Here is a 26,237-nt window from a genome sequence, read left to right as displayed (position 1 = left end):
ACAAATAAATAACTTCAGCAAAGTCTCAGGATGCACAATCAATTTGCAAAATTCACTAGCATTCCAGTACACCAAGAACAGTCAAGGAAAGAGCCAAATCACGAACAAACTCCCATTCACAATTGCACAAAATGAATAAAATGCCTAAGAATACAGCTAACTAGGGAGGTAAAAGATCTTTATATGAAGAACTACAAAACACTGCTCTAAGAAATGAGATGACACAAACAAATGGAAAAATATTCCATGATCATTGATAGAAAGCATCAATATCATTAAAATGGCCATACTGCCCAAAGCAATTTATAAGTTAAATGCTATTCCTATCATACTACCAGTGACATTCTTCACAGAACTAGAAAAATAAAACAATTTAAAAATTCAGATAGAACCAGAAAAGAGCCCAAATAGACAAGACAATCCTAAGGAAAAAGAACAAATCTGGAGGCATTGTGCTACCAGACTTCGAACTATACTTCAGGGATACGTTAACTGAAACAGCATGGTTCTGGTAAAATAACAGACATGGAAAGCAATGGAACAGAATCAAGAACCAAGAAATAAGACTTCACAGCTACAACTATCTGATCTTTGACAAACATGACAAAAGCAAAGTTTCCCTATTCAACAAATGGTGCTAGGATAACTGGTGAGGCATATGCAGAAGATTGAAACTGAACACCTTCCTTATACTATATACAAAAATTAATTCAAGATGCATTAAATACTTAAATGTAAAACCCAAAACTATACAATCCAAGGAAGAGAGCCTAGGCAATACCATTAAGGACATAGGCACAGGCAAAGATTTCATGATGAAGACACCAAAAGCAATTGCAACAAAAGGAAAAAGTTGACAAATGGGATCTAATTAAACTAAACAACTTCTGCACAGCAAAAGAAAATTATAAACAAAGTTAACAGAAAACCTACAGAATGGGAGAAAAATTTTGCAAACTATGCATATGACAAAGGTCTAATAACAAGAGTCTACAAGAAACTTAAATTTACAGGTAAGAAACAAAGAACCCCATTAAAAAGTGGGCAACAGACATGAACAGGCACTTTTCAAAAGAAAACATACGTGCAGCCAACGAACATATGAAAAAAAGCTCAACATCACTGATATTAGATAAATGGAAATCACATCCACAATGAGATACCATCTCACACCAGTCAGAATGGCCATGATTAAAGTGTCAAATAATAACAGATTCTGGTGAGGTTGTGGAGAGAAAGGAACACTTACTCATGCTTGACGAGAGTGTAAAATAGTTCAGCCATTGTGGAAGACAGTGTGGTGATTCCTCAAAGACTTAAAGAAATACCATTTGACCAAGCAACCCCATACCCAAAGGAACAGAAATCATTCTGTTATAAAGACACATGCACATGTATGTTCATTGCAGCACTACTCACACTAGCAAAGACATGGCATTGACCTAAATGCCCATGAATGATAAACTGGATAAAGAAAATGTGGTACATATATACCATGGAATACTATGCAGCCATAACAAAGAACAAGATTATGTCCTTTACAGGGATATGTATTGAGCTGGAGGTCATTATCTTTAGCAAACTAACACAGGAACAGAAAACCAAATACCACATGTTCTCACTTATAAGTGGAAGCTACATTATGAGAACACATGGACATATAGAGGGGAACAAAACACACTGGGGTCTATTGGAGGGTGGACGGTGGGAGGAGGGAGAAGATCAGGAAAAATACCTAATGAGTACTAGGCTTAATACCTGGGTGATCAAATGATCTGTAAAACAAACCAACATGTTACAAGTTTACCTCTGTAACAAACCTGCACATGTACCCCTGAACTTAAAAGTTAAAAAAAGAAAACTGCTCTTTTGCATTAATTCAGTAAAAGAAAAATTTTAAAAAACAAAATTTAAAAAGGAAAAGAACTTAAATAAATACTGGATTATATAAAGTGGACAAACCTATAACTTATAGGCATTCCTGAGGGAGAAGAAGAAAAAGAAAAACAAATATATTTGATGGGCAAACTCAGGAAAATTTCTCGGATCTTGCTAGAAGTGTTGTTGTCACGTATAAGAAATTCAGAGGACACTTGAAAGATGCGATACAAGATGAACATCACCAAAGCATATCGTCATCAGACTATCCAAGGTCAATGTGAAAGAAAAACATCTTAAAAGCAGCTAGAGGGAAGCATCACATTACTTATTAAGAAAATAGCATCAGAATAAGTATGAATTGCTAAGCAGAAACCCCATAAGCTCAAACAGATAAGGGCACTGTTGGTAGAGTTCTTTAAAAAAAAAAAAATGCCATCTATGAATTTTATATCCTGACACAAGTAATTTCATAAATGGAGAAATAAAGTCTTTCCCAGATAATCAAATGCTAAGGGAATTCATCACCACTAGAATAGCCCCGCAAGAAAAGCTCAAAGAGTCCTAAACATGGATACAAAAGGATGATCCTTGCCATCATAAAAACACATGTAGTACAAAGCTCACAGATTCTATAAAGCAATTACACAATTGAGACTACAAAGCAACTAGCTAACAATATTATGACAGGAACAAAATTTCACATACAAATATTAACTTTGAATATAGATGGCATACATTCTCCACTTAAAAGATAGACTGGCTAATTGTACTACAAAAAACAAAAGACCCAACTATCTGCCGTCTTTAAGACACTCACTTAATTAGTAATGATCCAGTCTTTAAGTAGTAGAAAAACCTATATCATACAAATGAAAAACAAAAGTGAACAGGAGTAGCTTTTCTTAATGTTACATAAAAGAGACTAAATCAACAATAGTAATAGAAGACAAAGAAGCACACTACATAATGAATAAAGGGTCCAATACAACAAGAAAATTTAACTGTCATAAACACATATGCACCAGAGCATTATATTCATAAAATGAAGTATTTGGCCAGGCACAGTGGCTCATGCCTGTAATCCCAGCACTTTAGGAGGCTGAGGCAGGTGGATCACCTGAGGTCAGGAGTTCAAGACCAGCCTGGCCAACATGGCAAAACCCCATCTCTAATAAAAATACGAAAAAATTAGCCGGGTGTGGTGGTGCATACCTATAATTCCAGCTACTCAGGAAGCTGAGGCAGGAGAATCACTTGAACACAGGAGGTGGAGGTTGTAGTGAGCCGAGATCATGCCACTGCACTCCAGCCTGGGTGACAGAGTGAGACTCCATCTCAAAAACAAAAAAAACGAAGTATTCATAAAACAAATACTGCACTAGTCCTACAAAAAGAGACTGGCAGCAATACAATAATGTGGGGGACTTTGACACTCCATTGACAGTACTATCACCAGTCATTACATGACGACAGCATTATGAATGAGGCAGAAAATCAACAAAGAAACTCTGGACTTAAACTGAATTCTAGACCAGGTGGACCTGGTAGACATTTAAGGATTATTATACCCAACAACTTCAGAATGTACATTTTTCTCATCTATGCATAGAACATTCTCCAAAAATAATTATATATTTGGCTATAAAGTAAGTCTCAATAAGTTCAAAAAATCAAAATAACATCAAGTATCTTCTGGGACCAAAGTGGAATAAAATTGGAAATCAATTCCAAGAGGAACTATCAAAACCGTATAAGTACATGGAAACTAAACAACTTGCTCCTGAATAACTTTTGGGTAAACAACAAAATTGAGGCAGAAATAATAAAATTAAATGCAAATGAAAAGAGACACACAACATACCAAAACCTCCAGGAGACAGCAAGCTCAGTGCTAAGAAAAAATTTATAGTATTGAATACCTACATCCAAAAGATGGAAGGATCTCAAGTTGATGACCTAATGTTGCACTTCAAGGAACTAAAAAACAAGAACAAATAAAACCCAAAGCTAGCAGAAGAAAAGAAATAATAATGATCAGAGGAGAAATAAATGAGACTGAAACCAAAAAATACAAAGGATCAATGAAATGAAAGTTTGGTTATTTGAAAGAATAAACAAAACTGATAGACTTCTAGCTAGATTAACCAAGAAATAAAGAAGATTCTAATAAATATAATCAGAAATGATAAAGGTGACATACAACTGATACCATAGCAATGCAAAAGATCATAAGAGACTACTAGGAACATCCCTATGCAAACAAACTGGAAAACCTAGAGGAAATGGATAAATTCCTGGAAATGATTTTCTGTTTTCCAATCCAGATGCCTTTACTTTCTTTCTCTTGCCTGGTTGATTTGGATAGGACTTCCAGTAATATGTTAAATAGGAGTGTTGAGAGTGGATATTCCCCATCTTTTTCTAGTTCTTAGGTGAAATGCTTTCAACTTTTCCCCATTCAATAGGATGTTTGCTGTGGGTTTGTCATACATGGCTCTTATCTTTTTGAGGAATATTTTTTGATGCCTTGTTTTTGAGGGTTTTTAAATCATGAAGGGATGTTGGATTTTATCAAATGCTTTTTCTACATCTATTGATGTGATCATATGATTTTTGCTTTTAATTCTATTTATGTGGTAAATCACATTTACTGGTTTATGTATGTTCAATTATTTTTGGATCCCTGCAATAAAACCCGTGTGTTCATGATATATTTTCTTTTTGATGTGTTGTTGGATTTAGTTTACTAACATTTTATTGAGAATTTTTGCATCTGTGTTCATCAGGGACACACTGGCCTGTAGTTTTATGTTGTTGTTGTGTCCTTGCTTGATTTTGGTATTAGAGTAATAATTTTTTTTAAAAAAATTAGTTAGGTAGTTCTCTATTTCTAGGAAAAGTTTTAGTAGGACTTGTGTCAGCTCTTTGTACATTTGGTAAAACTTAGCAGTGAATCTGCACCTGAGCCTTTCTTTTTCTTAGAAGATTATGAATTAATGGTATAATTGAATTATATGTTATCTGTCTGTTGATGATTTTTATTTCTTTCTGGTTCAATTTTTAAATATCTTAGTTATGTTATCTGTAATAATTATGATAATTATGTTAAATTGTGTGTCACAAAAATAACCAAATTTCCTTTTCAATTATGCCTTTATCTGTGACTATTCTAAGGCTTTTGTCATCTATAGACAATTGTTAGCTTTTACTGTGATTCTTCTACAGATCAAATTTACTTCTTTAAAAAAATTTGTAAAAAAGACTCAAATATAGATTTCTAATAATTTTAAAAATCATAACATTGGACTAATAAAAAACTTCTAGCACTCTCATTAGAAAGCTGATGTGTTCATGAGAATTGCTAACCCAGCATCCAGCAAAACACTAAACCAATGGAGGACTAAAATAATTTTTAAACGTTACTTAAAAGACTACGGATTCTTTTCATTTTGTTTTCCAGAGAGGAGAAAACATTTTTTTGAGGTATTTATAGCTTTTAACAATTGAATAAAGTATACTCCTGTAAACAAAATTTGAAACATATTTCTTTCTCTCTACCTAATTTCTCTAGAATTTAAAAACTATTTGTGAGAATTCTTAATTTATGGCAATTTAATTATTTACATAAGTTCAATAAAAATCTGTTCTCTTTTATAATAGGACACAATTAGAGATACTGGTTATTTTGCCAAGGCTTTGACATATTTTCAGAAATGATCAGACTACTTTAAAAAATTAAAGTTGACTTATAGAGTTGATAAAAATTCCTTAAAAATGGCCTTGTATCTTGTCTATGCAATTTCTTTACAAAGTTACTGAGCTGTAATAAATAAGAAATGTCACTTTCTAACAGGCCCAGAAACACCAAGTTATTTTGATATTTCAAAAAGAGAAAAATTTACCTAATTCATACAGGTATCTACGGGCATAGATAAATCATTAACTTGAGTAATCTGAAGAGACTTTTAAAAGTTTAACCTGAGATTCCTTATTAAAAAGTTTCAGCAAAGCTAACTTAAAAGAGCCTATATGGCCAATCACCATTCTTGCTGTATTTTATGCAAATAATCTGGCCACCTATAAAAAGATTAAAACTTTGCCAATAAATTTTTTACATTATTTTTTTCTTTAATAAAAGTGAGAGACTGGACAAAAATTATGGTACACAGAAGTATAGGCTGGGCGCAGTGGCTCATGCCTGTAATCCCAGCATTTTGGGAGGCCAAGGTGGGTGGATCATGAGGTCAAGAAATCAAGACCATCCTGGCCAACATGATGAAACCCCATCTCTACTAACAATACAAAAATTAGCTGGGTGTAGTGACACGCACCTAAAGTCCCAGCTACTTGGGAGGCTGAGGCAGGAGAATCGCTTGAACAGGAGGTGGAGGTTGAAGTGAGCCAAGATCGCGCCACTGCACTCCAGCATGGGCGACACAGCGAGACTCTGTCTCCAAAAAAAAAAAAAAAAAAAAAAAAAACAACAAAAAGTATACTACACCTGTTTTTAGAGTCTAGCCTTGTCCATTATATTTGGATTTTTACTATTTGCCTACAATTTATTTAGACTAGATTGTACATTCACTCCTGACTATAACATTTCTTACCACAGACCCTCTGTCTGACTGGTTTTCTGTGCTTTTTTCACAGATACTCCAAGATTTTTACTTCACTTTACAAGGGGTCTTAAAGTTTGGATTCACAATTCTGTTAATAGGGCTTATAATTTACCTAATAGTTCACTGTTCAATTAAATATTACACTAAAATAATAGACCAAAATACCAAATTTGTTCATACTATACCCCTGACTAGGCACTCACAAATATTTAGAGTTACTACCTGAGAATTTCATTCCTTTAATCCTGGCTCACACCATGGCTATGCCAAGAAAAAAATCTAGAGCAATCTTTGCCAAATGTGTACCATATTAATTCTTACACCTCAAGACTGAAAAGGAGATCAAGTCTAGGGAAAACCAAAGCTGTTCCCAAGAATATTTTATAAAATTAAGGGAAAAAATAAAATACAAATAGACTTACAATATAATCAGCAGTAATCATTAAGACAGTTTGCCCTTCGGCCCATTTTCTTGTATTAAGTTGCTGTTTACTTCCCCAGGATAATGCAGCCCTTGTCATAAGACTCTGCTCCTTTTCTGTACTATAGATACAATCTGAGACATTACAAGATAATAAGCTTTCTGTTTGATTTTCTCCTGTAGGTTCCACTTACCAATAAAACTACCATTGCCAGCCAGTCTAAAGGGCACAGCAAGGAGCTGAATCATTAAAAAAATACAGTTTCTACATTCTGATAATTTCATCATCCTCCTTATCTCTGTTCACTGATGACATGATAGGAAACCCCGAGACTCTTCCAAAAGACTCCTAACTTTGATAAATGACTTCCGCAGAGTTTCAGGATACAAAAATTAATGTACAAAAAATCACAGGCATTTCTGTACATGAATAACATTCAAGCTGAGAACTAAATCAGGAACTCAATCTCATTTAAAAGTGCCATGCAAATATATATATATATATACACACACACACACACACACACACACACACACACACACAGGCATACATTTAACCAAGAAGATAAAAGATCTCCACAAAGAGAACTATAAAATACTGATTAAAGAAATTGCAGATGACACAAACAAATAGAAAAACATTCCATGCTTTTGGAACTGAAAATATTAATATTATTAAAATGATCATACTTCCAAAGCAATCTACAGTATGAATGCAATTCCTATCAAATTACTAATGTCATTTTTCACAGAATTTGAGAAAACAATCTTAAAATTCATATGAAATAATAAAAAAGCCAAATAGCCAAAGAACAAAGCAAAAGAACAAAGCTGGAGGTGTCACAATACCTGACTGCAAATTATATTGTAAGTCTTTAGTGACTAAAACTGCATGGTTCTGGTACAAAAATACATACATAGATCTATTAAACAGACTAGAGAACCCAGAAATAAAGCCACATATCTATGACCAACTTATATTTTCTAATGTCAGCAAAAATAAACAATGGGGAAAGAAAGAAACAATGATAATAAACAATATCTTTCAATAAATGGCAATGGAAAACTGGCTAGTCACATGCAGAAGAATGAAATTGGACCCATACTTCTACAGCATGCAAGAATTAACTCCAGATGGATTAAAGACTTAAATGTAAGACCTGAAAATATAAAAATAAATATAAAAATTCTAAAAGAAAACTTAAGAAAAACTCCTCTGGACATTTGGCCTAAGCAAAGAATTTATGACTAAGACCTCAAAACAAGTGCAACAAAAACAAAAATATACAAATGGGACTTAAACTAAAAAGCTTCTGCATAACAACAACAAATTAACAGAGTACACTGACAACCTACAGAATTGAAGAAAATATTTGCAAATTATGACTCCAACAAAAGACTAATCTCCAGAATCTACAAAAGGACTAAAAAAACTCAACAACAACAACAACAACAACAACAAAAACCATTAAAAAGTAGATGTGTTAGTCTGTTTACATTGATATAAAGGAAAAACTGAGACTGGGTAATTTACTAAGAAAACAATTTTATTTGGCTTGTGGTTCTGCAGGTATACATGAACCATAGTGCTGGCATTTGCTTCTGGAGAGGGCCTCAGTGAGCTAACAATCATGGTAGAAGGTGAAGAGGAGCCAGCTTGTCACATGGTGAGAGAGTGAACAAGAGAGAGAATAGGGAGGTGCCACATGCTTTTAAACAATCTCGTGTAAACTCAGAGAAAGAGCTCACTCATTACTGTGAGGTAAGCACCAAGCCATTCATGATGGATCTGTCTTCATGACTCAACCACTTCCCACTATGCCCCATTTCCAACACTGGGGATGGCATTTCAACATGAAATTTGGAGGGGACATACATCCAAACTATTATCAGTGGGCAAAGGATATGAACAGACACTTCTCAAAAGAAGTCATACAAGTGGCCAATAAACATGTAAAAAAGGTAAACATCACTAATCATCAGAGAAATGCAAATTAAAACCACAATAAGATACCACATCACACCAGTCAGAGTCGTTATTACTAAAAAGTCAAAAAACCATAGATGTTGGTGTGGATGTGGAGAAAAGAGAATGCTTATACACTATGGGAGTGGAAATTACCTCTATGGAAAACAGTAGGAAGATTTGTCAAATAACTAAAAATAGAACTACTATTCAACCCAGCAATCTCACTATGGGGTATCTACCCAAAGGAAAAGAAGTTATTATATCCAAAGACACCTGTACTCACATGTTTACTGCAGCACTATCCACAATAGCAAAGTCATGAAATCAACCTAAGTGTACATCAATGGATGATGGGATTAAGCATATATACAACATGGAATTCCATGCAACCATGAAAAAGAATGAAATTATGTTTTCTGCAGCAACATGAGCAAAGCTGGGGGCCATTATTCTAAGTGAAATAACTCAGAAACATAAAAATCATAAATAGCTTATTCTAACTTTTAAAGGGGAACTAACAAATGAGTACACATGGACATAAAGATATAAATAATAGAAACTGAGGATTCTGAAAAGGGGGAGTATGGGAGGAGCATGAGGGTTGAAAAATTACCTGTTGGGTACAATGTTTACTACTTGGGTGATTGGTATACTAGAAACTCAAACCTCACTATTATGCATTATATCCACTTAACAAACATGCACATATATCCCCTGAATCTAAAATTTAAAAAGATAAAAATTAAAAATAAATTAACTGAAGGTGGCTAAGAAAATGGTTTGTGAGTATGTAATATATAACAGATCAGCTGGTCCAATCTCATATCCCTTCTTTTCCTTTATTTTTGAGACAGAGTCTTGCTCTGCGGCCCAGGCTGGAGTTCAGTGGCTTGATCTCAGCTCACTGCAACCTCTGCCTCCTGTGTTCAAGCAATTCTCCTGCCTTAGCCTCCCAAGTAGCTGGGATTACAGGCATGCGCCACCACGCCTGGCTGATTTTTGTGTTTTCAGTAGAGATAGGGTTTCGCCATGTTAGCCAGGCTGGTCTCAAACTCCTGGGCTAAAGCAATCCACCCACCTCGGCCTCCCAAAGGGCTAGGATTACAGGCATGAGCCACTGTCCCTGGTCTTCATATCCCTTCTATTCCAGTTAACAAGAGCTTCGGGAGGGAGGGTATTCAACATCCCTTGAGTACCAATTGTTGGTATAAGTTGTTTATTGTGGGTAACATTCAAAAAATATGCTTAATAAATGCTAGCTAGCGAAAACTGTTTCATTAGAATGTGGAGTAAGTTTAGGGTCTTGCTAAAATCATTTCTCCCAGTATGAGTGTTAGCAGCAAGTTGGCTGTATAACAAAGCAGGCATTGATAAAGAAGTTATCTCATGGATTCATCAGCTGAATAATGCCCCACCCACTTTTGCTCCTTGGTTGCCAGCCTTCAAACTTGTCAGAAGATAGTGACAAGAGCAGAGATTCTGGTATCAAAAATGGAGTGAAGTGATAGACCTGAGTACTAACTTCTTGATGATAAAGCTAGGTACTATTTCTTTTACTCCTCAACCTCTCCAAATGACCAATGGGCCTAAATTCACCAGACCCTAAGCAGATGGCACTGTGACCATGACTAGGTCTAGTGCTCATACAGGGATATGGGCATTATTCTTTTCCAATAAATCAAGAATTTTGTATTCTGTGAAATAAAAATCAAGTGTGTATTAGGACAGTCATTAATGTTGGTGATATACCAAAGAGTCAAATCTAGCTAGATTTGTAGTGGCATCAGAAAAACATTGGGAGAAGCATTGAGATCATCAGCATTATTATGTTTTCTTTGATAAACTCTCTTCTTTGGGGAAGACACCTATAAACATAAAGCAGGTTATTTAAAGCCAGCTAAAGATTGAATATACACAGTCAAATGTCAGACAGTCTTTGGAGTCCTTATGATTAAATTCACAACTTGCTGCTAACAATGTTCAATTATTACCTATAGTCAAGGTTGATAGATGGCAAGTATGCAGTGGCAAATCATGAATCACTGCTCATCATGGATCTAGGCTCTTTAATAAGTACAGTTGGCATTTCAATTAATAATATTTTGGCTGTCATAAGGGAAGAGTGTTGACTAGATGCAGCTATTCTATGCCTCTCCATAGGGTGGCACCAAAATAGCAAGTAGATATTCATAGTTCAAATGAGTCATCTAAGAGAGAACACCAATATTCAATAGAGAAATTATTGGAAGCAACAAAGTCAAAGAATGAAAGGGAAATGAGGCAGCCTTCTCAGTTGGGATTGACTGGGAGCTGGAAGAAGCTCCCAGACACAGGGAAAGGGTAAATGTGTGATCCCCAGGGCTCCACATTCCTGCCATGGACTTCCACAGTCTTAGCCAAGAGCAAGCCCCTCAGCACCGTGAGCCTAGAAACTAACATAGGGAGCTGCCTACAGATTGCGCAGAGGCACTGCTTAAGAGAGGGAGCTCATGTTGGGTCCCACAGGCTTCTGAGCCTTGAGCAGCTGCAATATGGCATCATTCTGAGAGCTCAGTTCCAAAAGGACTGCATCCTGTCCTGGAGCTGATGGTGCTGCTGCTATAGTCAGGCCTGGGAGAGATAAGGGAAGCCAGACATTTCATACACCCAAAGAACAAATCCACTGCTGCTGCTGTGGGCTGTTGTGGGACTAAGACATGAGTAAACTGTATGTCCCATAGCTACCTGTCTATGCTGCTGTCATTGAGAATGGCCCCACCCTCCCTGGTTGTAGGTCCATAGCTGGTACCATTCAGAAAGCTCAGTCTTCAAAGGCCTGCATTCTACCCTGGGGACATTGCCACCAAAGCTGCCACAGGAGGGAGAGGGAAGGCCAGGAACTTTCACATGTCCCAAGGACAAATACCACTGCTGCTGCTGCAGGACCAAGGCATAAGCAAACCATGAGCTCCACAGCTGCCTTACTAGGTTGCTCTCACTGAGTGGCCCCACCCTCCCCAGAAGCAGACTCATAACACAGCCACTGTGTCCCAACCTGAGCATTCTGCTAGTGACCTGGGGAGTATTCTGCCTCTGCCTATCATATGTAGTGCCTGAACATACTACCAGGGGACCTGATGACAAATCTGCTCACTGGTTTTCATCTGAACAGTACCCAAGCACACATTCCAAAGGCCTAGGGATTACCAGACCAGATCACCATCACTGGCACTTGAACACTACTGCCAGGGTCTGAGGTCAGGACCATCCAACCTACCAATACCACCACTGCAGACACTAACCCATATGAGCCAGCTGCAGGCCAAGGGACTTGCCCATCCAGCCTGTTGCAGCCACTGCCAACACCAACACTAACATGAACTGGTGTTCCATTGGGTTGTGCTACCACTGCTTATGCCATTATGCACACTACACCACTGCTAAGAGGCCCAAGAACCCATGCACAAGCCTGGCCTACTGCTGCTGCTACTGGCATCTGAGAAAGCCACCTGGGGGCCCAAGAATTGGCCTGCCTGAATGTACTAACACCAGAGCCAGCATACATTGCTCTATGGCTCAAGGTAAGGCATGTTTAGCCCACCACTACCACGACGGGGACTCAAAGACTGGACTATCTGGCATCCTTGTTGCCAGCAAGACTTTACCACATTCTTCACTAATAACTGTGTTCTAAGCCCTAAGCCATTGAGGAATTCAAAGATACCACTGACACTGTTTACAGCTGATGAAATCACACAGATACTACAATATTGCATGCACTCAAAATTGAAGCCAAAGTTCTCTACCCAACTAACAACATATATAAATCTTCAGGAAAATGTCTTTCCCTACAAAAGTAAATTTAAAACGTTGGAAGAAGCAACTACTACACCAGATGCACAGATACCAATGTAAGGATAAAGGAAGCATCAAAAAGCAAGGAAATATGACACCTCCCCAAAATATAATTTTCTAACAACATATCCCAATCAAAATAAATTCATTAATTCCCAGAAAAGTAATTCAAAATACTGAGTTCAAAGAAGCTCAGAAAGATAAATAAAAATTCTTTTTTTTTTTTTTTTTTTTCCGAGACGGAGTCTCGCTCTGTCGCCCAGGCTGGAGTGCAGTGGCCGGATCTCAGCTCATTGCAAGCTCCGCCTCCTGGGTTTACGCCATTCTCCTGCCTCAGCGTCCCAAGTAGCTGGGACTACAGGCGCCCGCCACCTCGCCCGGCTAGTTTTTTGTATTTTTTTAGTAGAGACGGGGTTTCACCGTGTTAGCCAGGATGGTCTCGATCTCCTGACCTCGTGATCCGCCCGTCTCGGCCTCCCAAAGTGCTGGGATTACAGGCTTGAGCCACCGCGCCCGGCCATAAAAATTCTTAAAAATGATAGAAATAAATCAGAAAAACAATTCAGGATATGAATGAGAAATTTCTGAAATAGTTATTTTTAAAAAATCAGAAATACTGAAAATGAAAAAAGTATTAAATACAAAATACATCTGAAAGGTTCAATAATGAACAAGATTAAGCAGAAGACATAATCTCAAAACTTGAAGATGGGTGTTTTGAAATTGAATTATCAATGTCCCTGAGAGTGAAGAGAAAACAAGAGTTTAAGAACCTATTTAACAAAACAATAGATCAAAACTTTCCAAGTCTAGCAACAGATTTACACATCCAGATACAGAAGGCCCAGTGATCCCCAAATAGATACAATACCAAAAATTATCCACAGCATATTATAGTCCAACTATCTAAAGTCAATATTAAAGAGAAAACTATATAAAACGGCAAGAAAAACATATTGTCACTTCTAAAGGAACTCCCATCAGACTAACACTGGGGTTCTCAGCAGAAAACTTTTAGGCCAGGAGAGGATGGGATAACATATTCAAAGTGCTTTTAGAAAAACAAACTTCCCACTCAAGGATATCATACACAGCAAAATTATTCTTCACGAATAAAGGGGAAATGAAGTCTTTCCCAGACAAGCAAACACTGATGGCCCTTCACTGGCCCTACGAGAAATGCTTAAGGGAGTCCTAAATCTGAAAGCGAAAGCACAACATTTTTCTCTCATGAAATCACATGAAAGTATAAAACTTACTGATGAACCAAACATACAAATGAAGAAGAGATACAACCCAAATTGTACCACTACAGAAAACTACCTAACCATCATAGCAAATGAAAGAAAAACAAAGAAACAAAAAATATACAACACAACTAGAAAACAAGTAACAATATGATAGGAAGTAAACCTTACATATCAATAATAACCTTGAATGTAAATGGATTAAATTCTCCACTTAAAAGATACGGACTTGTTGAATGATAAAGAAACACAATCCAAATATATACTGTTGATAAGAAACACCCTTTACCTACAAAGACATATACAGACTCAAAGTCAAGTGTTGGAAAAAGATATTCCAAGCAAAAGGAAACCAAAAACGAGCAGGAGTAGCTATGCTTATGTCACATAAAATCAATTTTAAGTCAAAAACAGTAAAGAAAAAACAAAGAAGGCCATTATATAATGATAAAGAGATTGTTTAAGCAATAGGAAATAACAATTCTAAATATATATACAACCAACACTAAATCGCCCAAATTCATAAATCAAGTGTTACTAGATCTAAAGAGAGAGGTACACTTCAATAAAATAATAGTGGAAAACATTAATAAAGTAGATTTAAATTGCACTTTTAATAGAAAATGTAATTTAAACTTCACATTTGACCAAATAGACCTAAAAGACATTTACAGGATGTTTTATCCAAAATTACAGAATATATATTCTTCTCATCAGCAAATGGATCATTCTTCAGGATAAACCATATGTTGGGACACAAAATAAGTCTTAACAATTTTTTTTTTATAAAATAGAAATCACATTAAGCATCTTCTCAGACTACAATAGAATAAAACTAGAAATCACTAAGAGGAACTTTGGAAACTATACAGATACATGAAGATTAAAAACATGCTTCTGGATGACCCACCATTGGGTCAATGAAGAAATTAAGATGAAAATAAAAAAATTTCTTGAAATAAATAAAAATGGAAATACAAAAATATCCAAACTTGTGAGAGACAGCAAAAGCAGTGCTAAAAGGGAAATTTATAACAATAAATGTTTACATTTAAAAACTAGAAAGATTTATAATAAACAACCTAATGATGCACCTCAAGGAATTAGGAAAGCAAGAACAAGTCAAATCCAAAATTATCAGAAGGAAAGAAATAGCAAATATCAGATCAGAACTCAATGATATAGAGATTTAAAACAAACACAATCAACAAGACAAAACAAAAGTATTGGCCACTGTTGCTGTGAAAAAGAGAAAAAAACCCAAATAAACCAAATCAGAAAAGGAGACATTGCAACTGATACCGCCAAAATACAAAAGATCATCAGAGATTATTATGCACAACTATATGCTAAAATACTGGAAAACCTAGAAGAAATGGATGAATTCCTCACAACATACACCTACCAAGATTGAATCAGGAAAAAAAAAAAAAAAAAAAAAAAAAAAAAAAAAAAAAAAAAAACCTGAACATACCAATTGTGAGTAGTGAGACTGAATCAGTAATGAAAAGTCTCCCAACAAAGAAAAGCCCAGGACCAGATGAATTCACAGCCAAATTCTACCAAACATAGATAGAATAAATACCATTTCTCCTGAAAGTATTCAAAAAAATTGAAGAGGTGAGAAGTCGCCCTAAATCATTCTATGAGGCTAGCATTACCCAGATACTAAACCAGACAAAGACACAACAACAAACCAAAACTACAGGTCAGTATTCCAGGCTCATGGATTGGGAAACTCAATTTTGTTAAATTTTCATACTGCTTAAAGCATCTGTAGATACTATGCATTTCCTATCAAAGTAAGAATGTCACTTTCCACAGAATTAAAAAAAAAAATTATAGAATTCATATCAAACCAAAAAAGAGCCAGCCAAAACAATCCTCAGCCAAAGGAACAAAGCTGAAGACTTCACACTACCCAACTTCAAAATATATTATGACGGCTATAATAACCCAAACAGCATGGTATTTGTGTAAGAGTAGACACACAGACCAATGGATCAGTGAGTCCAGAAGTAAATCCATATATTTATTGACAACTTATTTTTGATAAAGGCATTAAGAACATATGCTGGGAAAGGACATCCTCTTCAATAAATGGTTCGGGGAAAATTAGATGTACATATGTAAAATAATGAATCTGGACTGCTCCCTCTCTTCATCTGGAAAAACCAACTCAAGATCCATGAAAGACTTAAACATTAAACCTGAAACTGTAAGAATACTAGAAAAGAACATAGAAAATGCACTTCAAGACATCAATCTTAGCAAACATTTCATGGCTAAGACCCCAAAAGCACAGAGAACTATAACAAAAATAGACAAATGTGACTATTAAAGTAAAAAGCTACATAGCAAGGAAACAATCTGTTGAGTAAAGAGACAACCTGTTGAATGGGAGAAAATATTTGCCAACTATTCATGCAACAAGAGACTAATATCCGAAATATACAATAAACTCAAACAACTCAACAATTAAAAAAAAAATCCTATTAAAAAGTGAGCAAAGAGCCAGTCACAGTGGCTCATGCCTGTAATCCCAGAACTTTGAGAGGCTGAAGCGGGTGGATCACGAGGGCAGGAGATTAAGACCATCCTGGCTGGCTAACACAGTGAAACCCCGTCTCTAAAATTAGCTGGGCGTGGTGGCGGGCTCCTGTAGTCCCAGCTACTCAGGAGGTTGAGGAAGGAGAATGGTGTAAACCCGGGAGGCGGAGCTTGTAGTGGGCCAAGATCGCACCACTGCACTCCAGCCTGGGTGACAGAGTGAGACAACGTCTCAAAAAAAAAAAAAAAAAGTGGGCAAAGGACAATAGACATTTCTCAAAAAGAAATGATCAAGTGGTTTATGACAAGATACTCAGTCTTGCTAACCAGCAGGGAAATGAAAATTAAAACCACAAAGAGATATTACTTTACCCCAGTTAGAATGGCTCTTACCAAAAAGACAAAAAAATTAATAGATGCTGATGAGGATGTTAGGAAAAGGGAAGTCATACACTGTCAGTGGGAATGTAAATTAGTATAACTACTATGGAAGACAGAATGGAGATTTCTCGAAAAATCAAAAATCATACTACCATAAGATTCAGCAATCCCACTCCTGGGTATTTATCCAAAGAGAAAGAAAAATGTGTATCAAAGGGATACCTACCTGCACTTGCGTGTCTTTGCAGCACTATTCACAATAGCAAAGATATGGAATCAACCTAATTGTCCATTAATGTATAAGTAGGTTTTTAAAAATGCAGAATATATATACAAAGGAATACTATTTGGTCATAAAAATAATAAAATTAGGGCATTTGCAGCAACATGGATGGAACTGGAAGTTGTTACATTAGGTGAGATAAGCCAGACACAGCACAACAGATACCATATGTTTTCATTCATACGTGGGAGCTAAAAAAGTTGATCTCATGGAGACAGAGAATAGAACTGTAGATGCCAGAGGCTGGGAAGGGTGGGATTGGGGGGTAAACGGAGGTTGATTAGTGGGTACAGGCATACAGTTAAATAGAAGAAATAACCCCCAATATTCAAAAGCACAGTCGGGTGATTATAGTGAGCAACAAATGTATTGTATATTTCAAAGTAGTTAGAAGAGAGGACTTGAAATGTTACTAACACATAGAAATGATAAATACTCAAGGTGATGGATACCCAAAATCACCTGACTTGGTCATTACCTATTCTACATATGTAACAAATACTAAAATACAAATACGTGAAGTATTTTGTTTCAATAAAACACTTTATGCTAAGATTAATGAAAACTAGACTTCTAAATTTCCTCACACACTGATTTTTCAAGTACATGAGTCAAATCCATTTCCAAGATGTAATTTTCTATTGATATTGATACTTTCATAGAAATCAACTAATATGAATACATTCAATTGTAATGATTAGACAGAAAAATCAATATTTTAAGATATTGAAACTCAAAAAAATAATTCTGCTTCAAATAGATGAGCAGATGAAACGTGTTGCAGTTTCTGAAAGCCCACACCCAATTACGGTCTGATCAAGCGGTATTGGCAAGAAAATTCCACTCTTAGAGGATTCCTTTTAAAGAGATTTAATCTCTTTGGATTCATTTAACTACAGAGCACCACTCTTTAAAATGTGAATATATCAAATACAGTAATAAATCTGCGAACTGCCGGCTTATATTTTATTTCATGATGCCATTTCTATAATGGGATACAGAAAGAAATCACTGATAAGTTCTTATAACAGGAAAGAAAAAAGAAATGAAATTTGAAGAGTAATTTCTACTTTCAAATACTTTCAGTGCTTGTACAGATAGAGTTCAGCAATCATTCAATGTCAACATTTCAGTGGATATAATCAGTAGGAAATGGTTCAGAAAGTAACAGGCCATGCAAGATTCTGGCACTGCTAAATATGCAAGGAGGAAAGGTAAGTTAAGTTTGAGTTTTTGATGGTGTAATTATAAGATGTAGGGAATCTTATACCAAAATAAATATGTAAATAAAACACCTTTTCTGAAGAACTTTATTAATCTCCAAATATATATTTTTAGTCTTAATTCATAGTTAATTCAGTAAATTTAAAATCATCAGAAAACAGTCTTTCATGGCAGTCAAAATTCAAATTAAGAAACAAGGAAGATGAGACTGAGGAAAGTGATCCATCATTAGTCCATAATGGGTAGCATTAATAATTTCATAGGTCAATTCAATCATTTTAGTGATTCTAATGCAGCCAGAGAATATAAGAACAAGGTATCACTGTTATTTTTTATTTTATTTATATTTATGTATTTATATTTGAGACACAGTCTCACTCTGTCGCCCAGGCTGGAGTGCGGTGGTGGTATCTTGACTTATTGGAACCTCTGCCTCCTGGGTTCAAGCAATTCTTGTGCCTCAGCCACCCAAGTAGATGGAATTATAGTCATGTACCACCACAACCAGCTAATGTTTGTGTTTTTAGTAGAGACAGGATTTTGGCAGGTTGGCCAGGCTGCTCTCCAACTCCTGGCTTCAAGTGATACGCCCGCCTCAGCCTCACAAAGTGCTGGGATTATAGGTGTGAGCCACCACACCCAGACTCTGTTATTATTATTTTTTTATATACACTATTTAGTCATTTATAGTATTATTGGGGGTTTACATGGATTTTCGTGAAATAAATTAGATAAGCATTCATAGAAACCTTTTGGGATCCCTGAAGATTCTGTGTGTGTGTGTATGTGTGTGTGTGTGGTGAGAACACTTAAGAGCTTAGCAAATTTCAAGTACACAATACAGTACTGTTAACTATAGTCACATTGTTGTACATTAGATCTCCAGAGCCTATTCATCTTGCATAACTGAAACTTTGTATCCCCAGACCAACATCTCTCCCTTACTTCCTTCACCACACCCCAGCAACCACCATTCTACTCTCTGCTGCTTGAGTTCAACTATTTTAGGTTCCATATAGAAATAAATAATGTAGTATTTATCTTTCTGTGTCTGGTTTCCTTCACTTTGCATAATGTCAAGTGATGTACAAAAATTAACTCAATGGAATAAGACCTACACATATTTCCAAAATCATAAAACTACTAGAAGAAAGGGAAAAAGCTTATTAACATTGGTCTAGACAATGACATTTTGGCTATGACACTGAAAGCACAGGCATCAAAAGCAAAACTAGGAAAGTGGGATTCCATCAAACTAAAAAGCATCTGCTTTTTAGCAGTTTATTATTATTATTTATTTATTATTTTTATTTTTTGAGATGGAGTCTTGCATTGTCTCCAGTGCTACAGTGCAGTGGTGCGATCTCGGCTCACTGCAACCTCTGCCTCCCAGGTCAAGCGATTCTCCTGCCTCAGCCTCCTGAGTAGCTGGAGTTACAGGTGCCCACCACCACACCTAGCTAATTTTTCGTATTTTTAATAGAGATGGGGTTTCACCATATTGGCCAGGCTGGTCTCAAACTCCTTGTGATTCTCCTGCCTCAGCCTCTCAAGGTGCTAGGATTATAGGCGTGAGCCACCACGCCCGGCTAGCAGTTTTAGTAAAGTAGTTTAGTAGTTTAGTAGGTTTTGGTAGTTTTTCATTTGAACGGCAAATGAAACAATCAACAGAATGAAACAGAAACTTATGGATTGGGAAAAAATGTTTGTAAGCCATATGTCTGATAAGGGCTTAATATCCAAAATATATAAGAAACTGTTACAACTCAACAGTTGAAATGGAAAACAGTATGGAGGTTCCTCAAAAAATTAAAAATAGATCTATAATAGAGCCAACAATCTCACTTTTGGGGATATGTCCAAAGAAAGGAAATCAGTATATTAAACAGACATTTGTACTCCCATGTTTATTGCAGTACTAGTCATCATAGCCAAGACATGAAATCAACCTAAATGTCCATCAGTGGATGAATGAAGAAAACAGGGTTACACACAAATACACATGCGCGCGCGCACACACACACACACAGTAGAATATTATTCAACCTTAAAAATGAGTTTATTGGATAAAAGATACTTTGGTAATGAAGTTTGACTAGACTGGAAAAACTAAAAGACTTTCTTACCCAAAGAAGGCATCAATCATTTTCAACTTAAATAATATTTAGCTGGACTTTTAGCTTTCTACATATGCAAAGACCTCCAAAGGAATATACACTTTTTGTTTTCAGTGGACAAAAGGAGCAGAGCGCTCCTGAGAGTCTCCTACCTGTGGTTTTTTGATAGGTGCTTGACAGAGAAACGTGAGACAGATGCACCACCAGCAGGGTGTATATTACAATATTTAATGCTCAGCTAAGTAGTTAGAATCAATAACCAAAAGGAGAAATACTATAAAACTTAGTGCTAGATGCTATGTATAGACCTCAGTGTTCTGGAAAGTCGAAGAAGAAAGAAATCAAACCAAAGGAGATTAAAGGGATGAGATAAGCTGGGTTTTGGAGAACTGATACCATTTATCAAGACAAAGAGGAAAAAGAAAAGCAATATGACATGACATGAAATAATCAGCCCTTGTTAGTGACCTAGAAGATAATCTTTGTGTTTTTTCTCATAAAGCAGTCTCTTTCAGAGGATATTCACTGCAGGGTATTCCCTTACACCCCAAAATAAGGATATGACCTAGTCATGAAATCTCTGCTTAAGAATGTACAGTGCTTATTTTTAAATGTTATCTGGAAGTCTCCTAACTGAAAAGCTTTCAGATTAATAGGATAAGTTTTGATTATTAATTAGCATTTTCATGACATCTTCCTGAATGCTTCATTGTGTTTTATTTAATAAATTACTGATTTTGTTGCCCCCTTTATTCATTGGTAATTTAAAGAAGTTTATAATGTTAATTTCTTGTGTTTTTCTAAAGGTTAAATTCAAAGTGCTATTGTACAAATAAGCAGAGCTGGAACTATCACAGATGAGAAAGGAATTGGCTGAATATCTTATCCTTAATGCCACAGTGTTATATGTGTACTTAAAGCAATTTGCTCATTAAACAGAAACTATTAGAGCAGCAGAAATTCTGCCAATATCAGCAGAAAGCATTAGTTTGGAATACAATCCTTCTTCTAAATTTTGGCTAAAGTGGCAAGCTTTTTATTTTCTATTTTTTGTAAAGCTAATTCTACACTTTAAAAAAGTGGTTTAGAGTATTATCTCCAGGGTGTTTCTTGCTCCACAACTCAATGTATCTTTCTGTTTCCACATCTGTAAATTAGGGGTAAAAATAGCATCAAACTTATAGGCTTTGTGGCAATTAAAGGAGTTAACATATATGTATTTAGAAATACCTAAAATACTTAAAGGAGTGCGAATATGTGAATTGTTATACACTGCTAATATGAGGCTGGCATATATTTAGCACCCTGTAAGTATTTGCTATTATTTTTGCACTGGTTGTTGCTGCTGTCATGACTAAAGCATAAATTAACAAGAAGAGACCAAGTCTTTACACTTTTAGAAGACTGGTTCACACATGTTACTATAATAATAATTCAACAAAATAACTGATGCAGGCAAGATAAACAAATTACCCAGGCAGTAAACCTGTGTACAATCAATTTACTGACAGACGACTGGTAGGCCCTGCAATTATTAATAATTATTAATAATTATCACAGTTGTATACTTTTATGTGTTTGCTAGGCTGCATCTTTTCTTACATATATAATTTTTTAGAGAATTTGTTGCTGTCATCTATACATCTCACGCTGAGTCAGTATTGGAGTTAGGTGGAGGCTCCTGTCAATGTTTCATCTGAACCTGCTGTGATCCTTTTTGTCTTTTCACAGCAAATCTGTCAGTCCAAGGTAAAGGCTTCTTCCACCTATTTAGAAAATCCATTATGCTATCATACATAATATGTCAAGTTGAAGAAACCTACGTAGTGTCTCACAGTTTTGGACTGGATATTATGAGACTTGAAATCTGGTTCCAGCACTTGTTGCCAATTACTCCTCATATCCTAAGTTTGCCATTTAAATTGAGCTCAATTTGTGTATTAAGGAGATACATTACAAGGTTTCTGAGGTCTTTTCTGCTCTAAAATTTTCATTCTAAGATGGTAGAAAAAATTAATTAAAAATTTTAATAATGGTATTTCTTTAAATTCTTAGTCAAAATCAAGAAGAATATATCTGCAAAATTGTGTCCTGTTAGAATAGTAGTCAGAATCACTAGGAAATCATGCAATTCCCAGATAAAGCTTCCTCTGTATTTAGAAGAAATAATCAATCTATCAATTGACTAAACACAAATGTTTTATGCAATAAATTAATATTAATCTTAGGAAATACTGAATTGACAGATTTGAACCAGGAACAAAATCCACTAGTGTTTATCAGTGTTATACAATATTCCTCCTCATTAGATTTATCGTGACCATAGTAAGGTACCATTTTCCTTTTATTTCTGATAACACTTTTTTCAGCAATTTTATTATAATTGATTTAATCTACATCATTTATAATTTATATTTAATTTCTGCTATTTTGAATTTCTAAATGTTTTAAGACACGCTTTATTCATATTTTAACAGTGTTAAAGTATAATTGATCTGCAATAAAATGTACACATATAAAGTGTATAATTCAATGTTTTAACACATGTATACACTTCTGAAGCCTTTATCACAATCAAGATAGTAAACATATCCATCACCGCTGAAAGTTTCTTTGTTCTCATGTATAATGAGAGATTAGAACCCACTGCAATCCTCTCTACAGGAAGCCTGTCTACAGGAACTGTGCTTTCAGTTATATAGATTACTTTGTATTTTTTTGAGTTCTATATAAATGGGATCACACCATATATACTGTTTTTCGACTAGCTTTTTAAATTCAGTATAATTATTTCTAGATTCATCCACACTGTGTTTATCAGTAGTTTGTTACATTTTATTGTATGGACATACCACAATTTGGATGATGGTCATTTGAGTTATTTCTAGTTTTTGACTATTGAATATAAAGATTCTATGAATATTTGGGTACAAGTCTTTGTATGGACATCTGTTTTTGTTTCTCTTAGGAGTATAATGGCTGAGTCATATGATAGGTATATATTAAACTTTCTAAAAAACTGTCAAACTGTTTTCCAAACACATAGGAGTCATGCCATTTTACATTCCCAGCAGGAGTGTATGAGAGTTCCCATTCTTCCCTGTCATCAACTTCATCAGAAATCAGTTGCTCCCTCTTTTCCCCGCCTAGCGATGCTGGGCCTAGAAGTCTCTGCCAAGCTGCGGACATGGGCATTAGATCTGCAGGATGTGATTTGTTAAAGTTGTTAAGAATAAGGCCTACTTTAAGAGACACCAAGTGAAATTTAGAAGACAACGGGAGGGTAAAACTGATTACTATGCTCAGAAACGCTTGTTGATACAGGATAAAAATAAATAGAAAACACCCAAATACAGGATGGTAGTGTAACAAACAGATATCATTTGTCAGATTGCTTATGCCTGTATAGAAGGGGATATGATAGTCTACATAGCATATGCACATGGACTGTCAAAATATGGTGTGAAGGTTGGCCTGACAAATTACGCTGCAGCATATTGTACTGGCCTGCTGCTGGACCACAGGCTTCTCAATAGGTTTGGTATGGACAAGATCTATGAAGACCAAGTGGTGGTGACTGGAGATAAAGGCCTTGCCAGAACTACTACTGGCAGTAAAGTTTTTGGGACCCTGAGGGAGCTGTGAATGGAGGTTTGTCTATCCCTTACAGTACCAAACGATTCCCTGATTATGATTCTGAAAGCAGGGAATTTAATGCAGAAGTACACCGGAAGCACATTATAGGCCAGAATGTTGCAGATTACATGCGCTACTAAGTGGAGGAAGATGAAGATGCTTACAAGAAACAATCCTCTCAATATATAAAGAACAGCATAGCTCCAGACATGGAGGAGATGTATAAGAAAGCTCTTGCTGCTATATGAGAGAATCCAGTCTATGAGAAGACACCCAATAAATAAGTTAAAAAGAGGTAGAACCATCCCAAAATGTCCCTTGCTGGAAGAAAGATCAGGTAGCTTCAAAGAAGGCAAGATTCCTCACAGCTCAGGAGCGGGCTGCTTAGAGTTAAACCACACAGTTTTCTATGAAGATTTTTCAGAAAGATGATAAACTTAAAAAAAAAAAAAAACCAACAACAGTTGCCCATATGTGGATCTATTTCTGGAATCTCTACTCTGTTTCTTTGACCAAGTTATTTCTTTATGCCAATCCAATACAGTCTTGATTATTGTAGCATCGTAATAAACCTTGAGAGCAGATACTGTTACTACTCCAACTTTGTTCTTTCTCAAAGTTGTTTTAGTGATTCTATATTTTTTAATTTCCATATGAGTTTTAAAATCGGCTTGAAAATTTCTTCAATTAAGACCTACTAGGATTTGAACTGGCATTGTATTTAATCTATAGATAAGTTTGGGGAGAACTGACATCTTAATCATTTTGAGTCTTCTGTTGATGAACAAGTATAGCTCTCTATTTATTTATGTCTTCTTTATTTTTTTGCATGTTTTTTAGTTTGCATGGTGAATTACACTGTCTGATTTCAAATATTAACACAGCATTGCATTACTGACATCATCTCTATTCAACCATGATTTCTGTCCTGGTATTTATACTTTCCTTTCTGCTATGTTGAGTTAATTTTCATGTCTTCTGGTGTCTTAAAGTGATCGTTGGTGTCATTAATTTGAGAAATTTTGTCTTTAGTAATGTTAGCATATAGTGCTGTAAATTCCTAAGAACTGCTTTAGCGTCATTCCTTAGTTTTTGATATGTTTGTATTTTCATTGTCGTTCAGTTCAAAATACTTTTTTATTTCTCTTTTTATTTCTTCTTTGATCCATGGGTTTTTTGATTTTCAAATATTTGGGGACTGATTGAATTTTAAGTCTATCCTGTTTTGGTTAGAGAAATACATTGCATGAGTTGAATCTTTTAAAATTCACTAAGACTTATTTTATGGCTTAGTATATATCTTGGCCAATGTTTCATGTATATTTGAAATGAATATGTGTTGTGCTACTGATGGATGGAATGTACTACAAATGTCAATCAGTTTCCTCACATGCATGTCCTGATCAGTACTCTGATGAATACTTGAGGAGTATCTTATGCAAATATTTAGGGTTCTTTGTGTATCTCTCACCTCTCCAGATCTCTATTCTGTGAATTCCAAAAGCCTTGCTATCCCTGTGCTCTCATTTTCATTTCCTTACCTTACAGAGTTCACCAATTTCCATCTGAGCTCTCCTTTCTTGAGTTGTGGCTTAGAAATTCTCTCAAAGCAGGAAGGTGATGCAAATGTGGGGCTCTGTTTTTCATCTCTCTGGGTTACTTGTACTTCATTGCCTAGTGTTTTGCAATTTAAAAAAATGCTTGTTTCTCAGGAGGTTGATGAGGGCGGATCACAAGGTCAAGAGATCAAGACCATCTTTCTCAACATGGTGAAACCCAGTCTTTGCTAAAACCAGAAAACTTAGCTGGGTACTGTGGTGCACGCCTGTAGTCTCAGCTACTCCGGAGGCTGAGGCAGGAGAATCGTTTGAACCCAGGAGGCAGAGGTTGCAGTCAGCCAAGATTGCGCCACTGCACTCCAACCTGGAGACAGAGCAAGACTCCGTCTAAAAAAAAAAAAAAAAAAAAAAAAAAAAAAAAAAAGCTTGTTTCAGACATTCTGTTTGTTTTTGTTGTTGCTTGTTATTGTTTCCGGCAGTAGGGTACATCCAATTACTGTTCCTCTAACTTAGATA

The 26,237-nt window shown here is 35.8% G+C and overlaps 1 protein-coding gene and 1 pseudogene across 4 annotated transcripts in view; one reads left to right on the top strand and one right to left on the bottom strand.

Annotated features, from left to right (window-relative positions):
- The window catches only part of SPAG16 (sperm associated antigen 16), a 1,157,251-nt gene that overhangs the window by 110,197 nt on the left and 1,020,817 nt on the right, over positions 1-26,237 (bottom strand). The gene's annotated exons all lie outside the window — the stretch shown is intronic.
- Positions 23,734-24,623, top strand: LOC102147036 (large ribosomal subunit protein uL18 pseudogene; annotated as a pseudogene).

The sequence above is a fragment of the Macaca fascicularis genome, chromosome 12 (assembly GCF_037993035.2).
Source record: "Macaca fascicularis isolate 582-1 chromosome 12, T2T-MFA8v1.1".
NCBI classification, from domain to species: domain Eukaryota; kingdom Metazoa; phylum Chordata; class Mammalia; order Primates; family Cercopithecidae; genus Macaca; species Macaca fascicularis.
The sequence above is the reverse complement of the archived record's forward strand: the minus strand, read 5'-3'. Positions and strand labels throughout refer to the sequence as shown.